Genomic DNA, 12930 nt, shown 5'->3' with positions numbered 1-12930 from the left:
TAAATATTTGTGTAATTTTGTTTTATTTCACAGCTGCTTTACAGTTGTTCTGATTATAAATTGCTTTGTTGTTGTTTTTAATCTTCATGCAGTGAAGATTTGAGCAGTTTGATGAGGTTGAAGCTTGGAGCAAAAAAATAAAACTGTCAAAATTTATGTCTTACTATCACTTTTTATGTCTCCTGTTTTTAAGAATGTACACAGAAGAAAGTCTTCTGAGTAGCCCTAAGTTCAGTACTACTTTCTTTTCTCTGTCTCTATAGATGGTATCTTGTCAAGAACTCTTGACATATTTTTAAACTTGGTTGGACTGAGGATTTCCACTCTGCCAATGGGAGCACTTGCTAAACGGAGTTCTATTCAGGCCCTTCAGGCTGGTTCGAATGCAGATACAGTAAACTGCAAAAGAAGGAAACCAACAAACGCCACTAATTCCTCCATTCTGCCAGGACAAACGCTCTGCTGGGTCTGAAACCTTCAGCATACAGTTGGAGAGACAGATTAAGTCTCCCTTATCTGGAATCCCAAAATCAGAAATATTCCAAAATCCGTCTTTATTTGAACACTGATATGACAGGGTAACAGCGGAGGCAGGGAGGGAAATAGTTCAGCCAAACTTTGCACAAGTGGTGGTCACAGTTGCGGCTGCTCCTCCTCCATTGCCAAGCTCCAGTGAGGTTTAAAGCAGGACATGGCAATGGCGCCTGCTGGAAACCATCTCCAATGTTGGCCTAGAAAAGAGCTCTGCATCTTTAAAAAAAGCACCCCCTCTTCTTTTTGCTGCTTGCACCGCTGGAGCCTGGATTTCATTAAATCAATTCTGACAGTGGTGGTGATAGTGGCAATGGGGCTGCTCTCTCCTGCTCCCCCTCTCCACAAGCACATCTGGCCACCCAGTAAATGCAGAATGAGCAAACAGTTCTGGGGAGTGCCCTAACACAATTGCCACCTCTACTGTCAAATTCTGAGGTGCCCCTAGGGGAGGGGAGATGGTGGCGATGGTTGTACTACCGAGTCACCAGCCACTATTTCCGCCATCTCTTTCTCTTCTTCCTCATCTACCAGGAAGTAATAGGTGAACATGTGGTGAAAATTTGTGATGGGCTTATCGAAGGACTAGAGCAGCACACGTTCAGAACATAACAAGAAATCCATGTCAGTTTATAAAATCAAAGAGAGACTTCTAAGACAAAAAACATTGATAATGAAAGCAGAGGACTCTGGAAGAAACATTTTTTAAAAGCCATCCAGCAAAATGCCACTTCATCCCTAGAGGCCCCACTTCCTGGTCCCTGAACAGTTTCTGTTGTTTCTTCTCTACCTAATAAAATTATGATTCCAAATTTTGATAATACTTTTATTGCAGATTATATAGATATATTAAGATAAAAAGTAGGGAGAAAATAAAAAAGACCCAAAATGGAAGACATAAAAAAATAGGTTTTATGTGTTTTTTGTTGGTTCAGTGTACACAAACTTTGTTTTGTGAACAAAATTGTTTAAAATATTAAATAAAATTACTTTCAGGTTATGTGTATAAGTAGAATATGAAACATAAACAAAGTCCATGTTTAGATTGGAGTCTAATCTCCAAGATATCTCATTATGTGTATGCAAGTGTTCCAAATGCCCCACGTCCCAAACATTTCAGATAAGGGAGACACAACCTACCGTATATTCTATCCTTGAGAAGCCACTCTTATATTCAAGTCCAGGAATGGTGTGAAGAATATGCATATTGATCAATATATAATTCCTTTGCAATCCCATAATACTGAAACACAGACTTACTGCATGAAATCAACTGATTTATATTTCAGGGCAGAATCTAAGCTGCTGATCTTGCAATTTGTACAACCTGTACATTATGCACAACTAATGGAGGCATAAACTTTCATGTCTCTCTAGCCAAATTCTGATAGTCATAAAAATATACATTATTAAGGAATATATTGGCACAATGATGCCAGGAATTAGGCATGATATTTGAGGCATGAGTATTGTATAATAGTTTTAATAGGCTTTTGCTGTATCAACAAGGCCAAGGAATGAAGCAACTGATCTGAAATAAAAGAGAAATATTCCACAGAAGTATAATGACAGCAACAAAGGTCCACATTTGAGCACACTAAATGCCACCAATATCCTGGCTGGGGTTAGTCGATTCAGCTAATGAGGACACTTAGAAGGAAGAAAGATATATGGCTTCCTGGTGTGTGTGTGTGTGAGGGAGAGGGATATAGATAGAGAGAGAGAGAGAGAGAGAGAGAGAAGTTTATTTGTGTCACTTTGTTTTCAAATGCAATCTAGAAAAGACTGCATGCAAGTCCTGTTTATAACATTATTGCTCGCTATGCCAACATTGTTTCAGGATCCTAAACTGAAATTAAACAACATTGGTACGTTCCTGTGGAAATCCACAATTAAAATTCAATAGCACTGAAATTTACAGGACTTACTCCCAGGAAGACTTAGAGACATAGAGCTTAAAACAGGAATGAATCTAATACAGCAAAAAATGTCTGCCATGAGTCATACTAATCAGGCTGCGTTAAGAGAATATAAACTGATGCCATGAGTCAAGGCTGAATTCATTCACTCTGAATATTTTTCAGCCTGGATTATTATTATGGCAATGCAATTGATCCCACGAGCTATAAAATCAGTAAGAACTTTCATGCTGACATCAATGAAGAAAAGATCAAGCCCAAATGCCACATTTGAATGAGTGTTTCCTCTTCACTGCATCTGCAGTGTTGGGACAGCTGGCATTACTTCCTTCTTCCGAAAAGTGAAGAGGGATCAAAGACCTCCCAATCCATCTTCAGCTCCATTCACAGCATCATTGACAACTGTTTATTTGACCTCTTAGGCCTAACTCTTCCATGTCCATGTGGAGAACAGCTGCTCTGTGCCACACATATGATGCAGAACGTTTTACAAGAAAGAGCCATTGCAACAGTGTGTGTGTGTGTGTGTGTGTGTGTGTGTGTGTGTGTACTGAAAGGGGCAGTATTTTCTTCTGGAGCAGCTTTTATTTAAATATTATTAAGTTATTTTGACTATAAAAAGCAGTACTCATATTAGCACAGAAAAATCATGTACTGTAGTCAATCCATCAACAAAACAAACAAAGCAAAAAAAGATAGCGCCCTAAGAATTTGCAAATTAGTTGGTCATGTTATAAGCAGTAATTTTAAATCATGGAAACATTCAGGAAAACAGTTATTTATAATAAATAATTATGAAAGCATAAAAGAACCAAGGATACCACCTGTATATTAGCTTAATAGAATCATAGAGCTAGGAGAGACTACGCAGAAAGACACAATCAAAACATTCCGATAGATGGCCATCCCACCTCTCTTTAAAATCCTCCAAAGGAAGAGACTCCACCTCAATTCACGGCAACGTATTTCACTATCAAACAGGTCGTACCATCAGAAAGTTCTTCCTAATATTTAGGTGGAGTCTATTTTCCTGTAGGTTAAATCCATAGCTCTGTGTCCTCAATAGGGCATCCCTTCCAATATTTGAACATGGCTAATATGTCCTCTATTAACCTTCTCTTCCTCAGGCTAAACATACCCAGTGCCCTAAAATGTCCCCTCCTAGAGCATGGTTTCCAGAAGTTTCACCATTTGCGTTGCCCTCCTCTGACATGCTCCAGCTTGTCATCAATATCCCTCTTGAATTATGATGCCCAGAATTGGGCACAGTATTCCAAAAGAGATCTGACCAAAGCAAAATAGAGTGGCACTATCACTTCCCTCATTCTAGAAACTATATTACTCTCAATGCAGCCTACAGAATTAAAGCTCTATTATTCCATTTTAATTTACAGGGTTCTATCCTGTGGAATTATGGGACTGACAGTTTAGGGAAGGGCATTTGGAGTTTGCAGGCTCTCGAGCTTTCCCAACCCCACCAGTTACCTGGGGCCTTCTGTTCTGATGCCAGGCAGTTATTCATACACACATCCTACTCTGCCGCCTGGCACAGCTACTGCTCCAGCACATCACTCATTCTGAGGTCAGAAAGAGAAGCCCAGCAGTGGTCACATGGCTATGTGCCTTGTTCTGACGTCAGAGTGAGTGACTCATGGCAGTGATGCCCATACCAGGCAGCAGAGCAGGGCATATTTTAAACAGCTGCCTGGCAATAGAATGGAGGGCTCCAGATCTTCCAGTAAGATCTGGAGCCCTCTTTTCAAATGTCAGGCAGCTGTTTAAAATATGGAATACATCATTCCTCTAATTGACTTTATAATGAACTTCCATGAAGATCTTGAGAAAACAGGGAGGTTTTTTATATATATATTTTATTTATTTAACATCTTCAAGCATTACAAACATTAAAATTCCATAAAACAAATCATCTATTACTACTATATTATAAGTCTACTATGTATATACTATGTATATTGCTATCCCTATTCCCTTCTTCATTAACACTTCCTTAGGCACACTCCAAAGATCCTATACATACTTATCACTAACTACTAGCTCTTATCAGTTTTCAATATTACACTTCCATAGATACATCTTTTACTGAGTTTCAAAAACTTTTCCATTTTATATCATCTATTCTTATATTACTTCCACTCACACTTCGATAGTAATAAAACTACCCTTGTTTATTCTGAGGTTCAATCCTCCAACACTATATGGAGTACATCTCTTTTTTCTTTTATCATGTATTGTTTCCATAGATCTCATTCTCTGTAAAATTTATCCATCGAGTTCCCCCTTAGGATCGTAGTCAACTTGTCCAGTTCGTAAAAATCCATAACCTTTAGCCTCCAATCTTCTATCGTTGGGATTTGTTCCGATTTCCAATATTTAGCAAATATTATTCTTGCTGCAACTATCAAATAAAACAAGAGTTTCTCCTTTCCCTTTTCCATATCAAGAGTATCTATTACGTTCAAAAGATACATTTTAGGTTTAATATTTTCTGTAATTTCAATAATTTTACCAATTTCTTTATGGATTATCTTCCAAAACTCTTTGGATCTTATACAGCCCCACTAACAATGTATATACATTCCTACTTTCTTATTGCATTTCCAGCACTTATTGTTTTTCCCTTTAAACATTTTCGAAATTTTGTATGGTGTTAAGTACCACCTGTACATAGTTTTATACACATTTTCTTTAACTGCCACACATGGTGTATACTTTAACCTGCCATAATTTTTCCCACTGTTCCAATTGTATTTGCTCATTCAGATCCCTTGCTCATTTAATCATATAATCTTTAATTTGTTCTTGTTCCAATTCAAATTTTCTAATTAAGTTATATAATTTTGATATCTGTCTTTTGGGGTCTTCCACTATCTTTTCAAATTCTTCATCTGCTGGGTTAATTCCTATTGTTCTATTATCCACTACAAATCTTTCTTTAAGTTGTCTGTAAGTAAACCAATTACACGAAAAATCTTCATTATTTAGCTCTTCTTGTGTTTTCATTTTCCTTTCTCCATCTTGCCATTTCGTTATATCACTATATGTAACCCATGAGTCTTTTTTTAATTCTTCCCTTTTAAATAATGCTTCATTGGATGATGTCCACAATGGTATTTTAATCTCCCACCTATTTTTATATTTATTCCAAATCCTCAATAATGTCCTCCTTATCAAATGACTATTAAAATTTGCATCGACCTTTATCTTATCATATATCATATATCCATGAATTCCAAATTTTAGATCTATTTTTTCCAAATTTAATGTTCTCTTTGTTCGCAGTCTGACCCAATCTAAAACCCAATCTAATACACACGAATGAAAATACCACTTTAAATTCGGTAGGGCAAGTCCACCTTTATTAACAGAATCTTGTAATACCTTTACATTAATTCTGGGCTTCCTATTCTTCCATATGAATTTGGATAAGTCATTCTCCCATTTTTAAAAGATCGAATCATTTGCTATTGTTGGTAAATTTTGGAAGAGAAACATGATTTTTGGCAGGACTGTCATTTTAATAGTTGCAATCTTGCCCAACCAGGATAAGTCTAATTTAGCCCACTTCTCTAAATCCATTTTAATATTCTTCCATGTCTTCTCATAATTATTTCTAAATAACTCCTTGTTATCATTCATTAAGATAATTCCCAGATACTTTACAGATTTTGCCAAATTAAATCCTGTTTTCTCTTGTAATATTTTCCTTTCTTCACTATTCAAATTAAGTGTCAGTATATTCGTCTTTTCGTTATTCACTCGATAGCCTGCCAATTTTCCGAATTTTTTCATAATTTTTAGAATTTGTTCACTACTTTCGATTGGGTTTGAGATTGTCAATACTAAATCGTCTGCGTAAGCGCTTAATTTGTATTCTTCTCCCTTTAATTTAAATCCCTCAATCTTTTGTTCCTCTCTTATTTTAATCAATAAAACTTCTAGGGTCATTATAAATAAGAGTGGTGAAAGGGGGCACCCCTGTCTTACGCCTTTACAAATTTTACATTGTGTTGTTTTTTCTCCATTTATTAATATACATGTTTCTTGTTTATCATAAATTGTTTTCATCCCTTTTTGAAAATTTTCTCCCACCTCTATATTTTTCAATACCCCAAACATGAACTCCCAATTAATGCTATCAATGGCTTTCTCCGCATCTATAAAATACATAGCCAATTTTTTATCAATTTTATTCTCATGAATTTCTATCAAATTAATCAAATTTCTAATATTATCTTTAATCATTCTATTTGGGAGAAAGCCGTTTTGATCTATATGTATCCAATTCGATAAAATCATTTTTAGTCTATCCGCCAATATTGCAACAAAGAATTTGTAATCCAAATTAAGTAATGCTATAGGTCTATAATTTTTCATATTCGTTGGGTCTTTTCCTTCTTTTGGTATTAAGACAGTAATTGATTGAGTCCATGTCTGGGGCACTGACCCCTTCATAACTTCATTCATAATTTGTACCAATGGTCCATTGAGATTGTTTTCGCATTTCTTATAGAATTCATTTGTAAATCCATCTGGTCCCGGCAATTTGTCAGTCTTACTTTTATGTATAGCTTTCGAGAGTTCTTGTGTCGTGATCGGCTTATTTAGGATCTCCCTTTGTTCCTCTGTTAATTTAATTAAATTTGTGGATTCTAGATATTTTTTTATTTTAGATTCATTAATTAATGAGGTCAGTATAGTAATTCAAAAAACTTTTTTTGATTTTATTTAAGTTGGTTATTAACTCCCCTTCTTCCTTAATAGCCGTAATTAATCTTTTCGCTTTCTCTTTTTTGATTCGATGGGCCAAATACTTCCCCGGTTTATTGGCAGACTCAAAATGCTTTTGCTTGACAAATTTTAGCTTCTTTTCCATATCTTCTACCATTAAGATTGACAGTTGTTTTTGAATATAGCGTACCTCCCTTAAAATTTCGCCACTTTTAGGGTTTTTCTTTAACTCCTTTTCTTTCTTCTGTAATTCTTCATTAAGTTTATCCCATTTTTCATTTCTTTGTTTTTTAAGTTCTGAGGCTTTCTTAATTAACCAGCTTCTTAAGACCGCCTTTAGAGCATCCCATACTATCTGCAAACTTGTCTCATTGTTCAAATTTTCTTTAAAATAGATTTGGATCTCCTCATTCAATTCTTTTAACAATTTCTCATTCCTCAACAACCCTGTGTTCAGTTTCCAACCAAATTCTTTATTACCTAATTTTAGTTCTATTTTCATTGGATTATGATCAGACCAAATTTTTGGTAATATTTGTGCCTTATGAATTTTAGAAATCAAATGTACAGATGCAAAAATCATATCAATGCGTGACCAGGTCTTATGGGGATTGGAAAAAAAGGTATATTCCTTATTCAATCCATTTTTAATTCTCCAAACATCCCCTAAGACTAGTGCATCCATTAAATTAAAGAATTCTTGCGGGAGCTTTCCCTGATCCTTTTTAATCATGTTAGGTTATTGGAATGGGGTAATGGAACCGAGTATTGACAGGTTTTCAGAAAAAAACAGGGAGTTTTTAAAGTCAGTTCTAAGTGGAATATAGGAGATGCAGTGACTTAGTGGTTAAGAAGCCAATTCTGACAACTGTAAGATCAAAAGGTTGGCAGATAGAAGCCAAAGTGCTGCATGATGGGGTGAGCTCCTGTCACTAGTCCCAACTTCTGCTAACCTAGCTGTTCAAAAGCATGCAAATGCAAGTAGATAGATAGGTACCATTTTGCTGGGAAGGTAACAGAATTTGGTGCAGTCATGCTGGCCACATGGCCTCTGGAGTAGTCCTCGGACAATGCTGACTCTTTGGCTTAGAAACGGAGATGAGAACTGTCCCCTACAGTCAGTTACAACTAGGGACTATCTTTCCCTTCACAAGAGGGGTATACCTCGGGATTAGCACTGATGAGACAGATATTGTCTGGTATGTTCATGCCAGACTTGGGGACTAGGGCTTGCATTGTCTGGGTTCCCAGCCAAGAGGATGAGGAGAGGCCAGTTTATTGGGCTCATGCAGTCATGGTCTGAGCCAGAGTGCTCCTATGGCTTGCCAAACTTCAAACCCCATGATTCTATCAGTTAATATGGAATAATAGGATTGTAAATCTGTAATGTGAATGGGGCCTTGGTTTCTTTAATGATTGGCAGATTCTTTGCTGTTGCATTCCATCCAAGATTCTTCAGAGTTCAGTAGGCCTTATTATAAGTAGAAGTAGTAAGTCATGAAGAATATATCCAGAAAAAATGAATATAGAGAAAAGCTGGAAGATGCTACTAAAGATACAGCCTGTATACTGGCATCTCCTCTGATTTTTAAATCATATGTAATTAATCTCCTCTCCTCCCCTTGTTGTGGTTCAGACTACATTTCCACTATCTCAGCTGCCATTAGTTTGTTTTTCTTTAAATGTCATGTCTTGTTGAGCCCTCAGACTCTATGTAAGCATACTGGATGGGTGAGAAAACACAACAACTGGTGTCTTAGAAAAATTAACGAGTTTGTTTATGACTAGAGTTTATATAAAATTGGTCAAACGTTTCCGTTATATCCTACAATTAAATCTTTGCTGAGAAAGTACAAACATGAAAGGTATCTTTTTCCCTTCTAGGAGAGAATAAGTGGCTGACATGGCAGTCCTCTGCTATATAATTTTAGTGTTAAATGCTACGATTTTATGTGTTGCTGTGCCAGAATTAAATATAAACACAGAGGAACTAATCATCTTTAACTTTGCTTTCTTGGCAATTTATGGACTTGCTCACACATGATATGTTCTCCAGGTTGAGGATCTTCTCAGTTATGTATTTACATACATGTTTTACTGACTTGATGTGCTAAAAGTAGCTGAAAATGCTGTGCAGCTTCTTCAGTGTTGTATTGGACTTTTTCACATGGGGGAAATTGGAAGTTTATCCCAGGCTATTTGGCTCTGTGGCAATATCTGGCTCTGTCTGGCTCTATTTGGCTCTGTCTGGCTCAATCTGGCTCTGTCTGGCTCTATTTGGCTCTGTCTGGCTCTGGCTCTATCTGGGTCTCTATCTCGCTCTGTCTGGGTCTATTTGGCTCTGTCTGGCTCTGTGGCTCTATCTGGCTCTGTGTGGCTAGAGCCATACAGAGCCAGATAGAGCCAGACAGTGCCAGATATCGTAATCCCCATTTCTATGTATGATTGTGAAAACTGGACAGTGCAGAAAGCTGATAGGAAGAAAACCACCTTATTTGAAATGTTGTGCTGGAGAAGAGTTCTGAGAATACCATGGACAGCTAAAAAGACAAATAAATGGGTCCTCAAGCAAATCAGGCCCAAACCCTTCCTAGAACCAAAGATGACTAAACAGGTTATCATATTTTGGCCATATTATGAAAAGAAAGGGCTCAGTAGAAAAGACTATAATGCTTGTTAAAGTTGAAAGCAATAGAAAAAGGGGAGACCACATTCCAGATGGATAGATTCAATCAGAGAGGCCATGGTTATGAGTCTGCAAGAGCTGAGCAAATTGGTTGAGGATAGGCTAGGATAGCTGAGCAGATTGGTTGACCAAGTCATTCATTGGGTCACCATGGGTCAAAATTGACTTGAGGGCAGTAAATTTTGTTGGTGATGATGGAGCTTCATTGACTGCATTCTATTTCCAAATACAGTTCAAAGATCCAGTGCTTATATTTAACCTCTGCATGGGTTAAACCTCTCTATCATTTTGTCTGTAGAGTGTTTTTGGAAGTTCTCTTCTGGATGACTCTCATCTGGTGAACACAGAGATGGCCTTCTCAGCTCTGGCACCCTTTCTGTAAAAACGTTTTTCTACAGGGAGGGCTGCTTGTTGTTTGTAATGAGTGACATGTACTAAGCAACATTTTATTTTAGTTGTCCCAGTTTTAAAATTGCCAAAAGATTTTTAGTGTCTACAATTGTTTTTAATACTATTTTTAGCTTCAGCATACTGCTGCAGCAAAATCAAAAGGTTACAGTGTTTTACTTTTGTGATCAAACAGACTGCAATACCCCAAAATTCATTTATTTCTTTATATTTATTTATATAGAGAGAATTTATACTTCACTCTTCAGCCACAAAGGCTCTCAGAGCAGCTTGCTTATGCCAAACAAAACACTTTTATGGTTTTTACTGCAACAGACAAAATTGCTACCCACCCACACACCCCCGGAAATAATGTTGCTTGCTTGATTTTGAATTTTGATGATACCATTGTAAAATACCCTAGGAATTTTCTAATTGAAATGCCTAATTTTAAATGCCATTGCGTATCTCCCAGTTTGTTACTGCTAGTTTTGCCCTCATGTAAACTAACAATCTTCTCAGGCCCTTTTCAGTTCCAACATGACAGAAAGGACAGCCATCATCACTTCTTTCCCTGTGAAATGAATATTTCCCCACACACAAACACACAAGATGTGTTTCCCTCTTTCACTGCTGGTCTCCCAGATGGGATTTAAACAGTTCCATTGTGAGTCTGTGTGTCTCCACCTACCCCCATGGCTGGATAATCTGAATAAGGATTCCATTTTTCAGTTGGCTGTTATTTCTGATTTCTGCTAATGTGTATAAAGCTTCTTGAGTCATAGAAACAAGAGTAATAAATCACAATAACCTAAAATGTTATTACATAGTGGGCACATTAGCTGATATCCATATTGCAAAGTTTTCTAAAATGAGTATAAGTGGAGTGCAGATGTTCCAATAAATATTATTTTTGGTGTGTTTAGAATTGCATATTAAAAGTTACAGATTTTCATTATAAAGTATGTACATTGTGCAAATAAACACAAAATAAATATCCTTTAGGGAAGATCTAGTTAATATAAAAATCAAAAAATGACTGATTAAAATAAAATAAAATTTCTTGTTTGCACTGCTTACAGATCACACACAGGGCTGCATTCTTTCTCTTCAGTATGTAGATAGGACAAGAACATATGGTGAAAATCTCATAAAATCTGTAGTAAATTACTAACCCAGAGAGCTATTTGTGTTGTAAACTTGTCTAAAGCTGTAAGAACCTTGTAAATTGAGACAAATATTTTAAGAACATAATTGTATGTGCTAACAGGGAGAAAAAAGTGCATCCCGATGTAATGTGAATGCTCTGATACATGTAGATAAAGATCCTGCAGTAAAGGTCGCATCAAACCTACAGTGTAAGCACATGTTTTAGAAATAGATTTATAGCTACATATTCTTTATTCTCATTTTGAATATATCTTCGCTAGTGGAAGTCTAATAAAACAGAAGTTGCCATCCCTGAAGGCTTATTGCTGTAGATCTACCTAGGGCCATTTCAAGATATACTACTGCCAAAGGCAGAGGAAAAAAATGGCATCCTTGCCATCCCACCAGTATAGGTGGTAAGCATTCAAGGTAAGATGTTCTTTTGGTATCTGATGCAGAAAGATCCACAAGCTCATTTCCGTTACCCCCACAGCAGTAGAAATAAAATAATATGTACAGAGTTAAGAATATGCCCCTCTTTCATGACACTGAAATGGATTGCCTAAAGCAGCCAACTTGTTCTTATTACTGGCAGGGCTGACTCTGAGACTGGGTAGGCCTTATTAATTCCACCACAGGGAAGTACTAACATTTTGAAAGAGGCAGAGCAATTAAATTTCGAAGCATTTAATATATTTTATTCATAACAAGATTGTTTTTTGAAGATACTTTTGGTTTATTTCCCTCCACCACCACCATAAAAATGATTTCAGGAACAAATTAGTTCTGAGGTAACACTTCAGAGAAGCAAACAAGAGCAAGAATCTTTGAGAGAGAATGGAGGAAACTGAGGCAAATGTAAAAGAGCATAAAGTGAGAAACAGTCTCCGCCTCCCTACTACAGATGTGAAAACAAATATTACCTAGCTGTGCTAGCTGGCTCTTCTAGAAATTTTCCTCTCTAGATCAAAAACTTGGCAAATGTGAATTATGATTCTGCATATCATGCCTACAGTAGGAATGTAAATAATATTCAAAAATATTCAAAAAATTGTTGAAAAACATGTTTTTCAAGTGTCGAGAAACTATGCCAAGAGGAATCCTGGACCGAGAAGAATCTTTGCAGTTTGGGACTGCAAAATTCTCACACTGTTGTTTTGCACAGGACACAACATTTTCTGCATGGAAAATATTTCAAGGTAGAAATAATCATTCCTGTACAGAAAATATTGTTTTCTTCCCAGAAAAAAAGTTGTTATTAGAGATTCATTTCGTGTAAAATCTGTGCATGGTTGATTTGTATAGAAAAGTGTTTTATGCACAGGCAACAGTATTTCTGTGCAGGCATTAATATTTCTGCTTTGAAATATTATTTTCCATGCAGAAAATGTTATTTCCTGCACAAAACAATATATGAATTTTGCAAATAATAAGTCTCAAATTGCAAATAGCCTTTGAAAACTATGGTTTTTCAACTACTTTCTCACAGCAGGAAGAAAACTGCTGAAA

This window comes from Sceloporus undulatus, chromosome 2 (genome assembly GCF_019175285.1).
Source record: "Sceloporus undulatus isolate JIND9_A2432 ecotype Alabama chromosome 2, SceUnd_v1.1, whole genome shotgun sequence".
NCBI lineage: Eukaryota > Metazoa > Chordata > Lepidosauria > Squamata > Phrynosomatidae > Sceloporus > Sceloporus undulatus.
This window is presented reverse-complemented; position numbering follows the sequence as displayed.